The sequence below is a fragment of the Arachis stenosperma genome, chromosome 5 (assembly GCF_014773155.1).
Source record: "Arachis stenosperma cultivar V10309 chromosome 5, arast.V10309.gnm1.PFL2, whole genome shotgun sequence".
NCBI lineage: Eukaryota > Viridiplantae > Streptophyta > Magnoliopsida > Fabales > Fabaceae > Arachis > Arachis stenosperma.
Genome location: NC_080381.1, coordinates 43507677 through 43510098, shown reverse-complemented (window position 1 = coordinate 43510098; position 2422 = coordinate 43507677). Strand labels below are relative to the sequence as shown.

At 29.9% G+C, this 2422-nt stretch overlaps 1 non-coding gene across 1 annotated transcript; it reads left to right on the top strand.

Moving 5' to 3' along the window:
• The first annotated feature begins 348 nt into the window (after window positions 1-348).
• Window positions 349-452, top strand: LOC130983919 (small nucleolar RNA R71). The gene has a single exon (XR_009087887.1). It is a non-coding gene; the product is annotated as a small nucleolar RNA R71 (small nucleolar RNA).
• The last annotated feature ends 1970 nt before the right edge of the window (window positions 453-2422 follow it).

Sequence of the window (2422 nt, the reverse complement as noted above, 5' to 3'; positions counted from 1 at the left end):
GCTTCTTCTTCAGAAGATGCATCTTTAGTACTGTTGGATGCATTTTGCCATCTATTCAGACTTTGAGAAATCATGTTGACTTGCTGAGTCAACATTTTGTTCTGAGCCAAAATGGCATTCAGAATATTAATTTCAAGAACTCCCTTCCTTTGAGGCGTCCCATTATTCACGGAATTCCTCTCAGAACTGTACATGAACTGGTTATTTGCAACCTTGTCAATAAGTTCTTGAGCCTCTGCAGGCATTTTCTTTAGGTGAATGGATCCACCTGCAGAATGGTCTAGTGACATCTTAGAAAATTCAGATAGACCATAATAGAATATATCTTTCATGGTCCATTCTGAAAACATGTCAGAAGGACATTTTTTGGTCATCTGCTTGTATCTTTCCCAAGCTTCATAGAGGGATCCACCATCTTTTTGTTTGAAGGTCTGAACATCCACTCTAAGCTTGCTCAGCTTTTAAGGAGGAAAGAACTTAGCCAAGAAGGCCGTGACCAGCTTATCCCAGGAGTCCAGGCTATCTTTAGGTTGAGAGTCCAACCATGCTCTTGCTCTATCTCTCACAACAAAAGGGAAAAGTATGAGCCTGTAGACTTCAGGATCTACTCCATTAGTCTTAACAGTCTCACACATCTGCAAGAACTCAGTTAAGAACTGGTAGGGATCTTCTGATGGAAGTCCATGAAACTTGCAGTTCTGTTGCATTAGAGCAACTAATTGAGGTTTCAGCTCAAAATTGTTTGCTCCAATAGCAGGAATTGAGATGCTTCTTCCATCAAACTTGGAAGTAAGTGCAGTATAATCACTAAGCATCTTTCTTGCATTATTGTTGTTGGGTTCGGCTGCCATCTCCTTTTCTTGTTCGAAAATTTCAACAAGGTTGTCTCTGGATTGTTGTAATTTAGCTTCTCTTAGTTTCCTCTTCAGAGTCCTTTCAGGTTTTGGATCAGCTTCAACAAGAATGCCTTTTTCCTTGTTCCTGCTTATATGAAGGAGAAGAGAGCAGAAAAAGAAGAGGAATCCTCTATATCACAGTAAAGAGGTTCCTTATTGTTAGTAGAAGAAGAAAGGGAATAAAGAAAGGAGAATCCAAATACAAAGGTGAGGATAGAGGCAGTGATTTGAGATGAAAAGAAGTGTTAGTAAATGAATGAATAAATAAGATGAGAGAGGGAGAAATTTTTGAAAATAAATTTTGAAAAGGAGTTAAATGATTTTCGAAAATAAGGAGAAGAAATAAAATTAAAATTAAAATTTAAAATAATTAATTAATTAAAAAAAGAATTTTTGAAAAAGAGGGAGGTATTTTCGAAATTTAGAGAGAGAAAAGTTGTTAGGTGGTTTTAAAAAAGATAAGAAACAAACAAAAAGTCAAATAGTTAGTTGAAAAAGAATTGAAATTCAAATTTGAAAAGATACGAAAATAAGAAGATAAGAAGTTAGAAAAGATATTTTAAAATCAAATTTTTGAAAAAAAAGATAAAATTTTGAAAAAGATATGATATAAAAGATAAGATAAAAAGATATGATTAAAAAATATATGGTTAGAAAATATTTAATTTTTAAAATTAAAAGTAATTACTTAACTAACAAGAAACTAAAAGATGAGATTCTAGAATTTAAAGATTAAACCTTTCTTTAACAAGAAAGTAACAAACTTCAAATTTTTGAACCAATCACATTACTTGTTAGTTAAGTTTCGAAAATTTTGAAATAAAATTAAGAAAAGATTTTGAAAATAATTTTTGAAATTTTCGAAAATCATGAAAGAAAAATGAAAAAGATTTGAATTTTGAAAAAGTTTTAAAAAGATAAGATTTTTAAAATTTGACAATTTGACTTGACTTATAAGAACTAATTAATTTTAAAAATTTTTTACTAAGTCAATCCAAATTTTTGAAATTTTGAGGAAAAAAAGAAAATATATATTTTTTATTTTTAAATTTTTAATTATGAGAGAGAAAAACACAAACATAAGCCAAAACATGAAAATTTTGGATCAAAACACATGATGCATGCAAGAACACTATGAATGTCAAGATGAACACCAAGAACACTTTGAAGATCATGATGAACATCAAGAACATGATTTTGAAAAATTTTTTATGCAAAGAAAACATACAAGACACCGAACTTAGAAATCTTTAATGTTTAGACACTATGAATGCAAAAGTACACATGAAAAACAACAAAAGATATAAAACAAGAAAACATCAAGATCAAACAAGAATACTTACCAAGAACAACTTGAAGATCATGAAGAACACTATAAATGCATGAATTTTCGAAAAATGCAAGAACAAGATGAATATGCAATTGACACCAAACTTAAAATATGACACAAGATTCAAACAAGAAACACAAAAATATTTTTGATTTTTATAATTTTTATTTTTTTGGATTTTATTTTATTTTTTCGA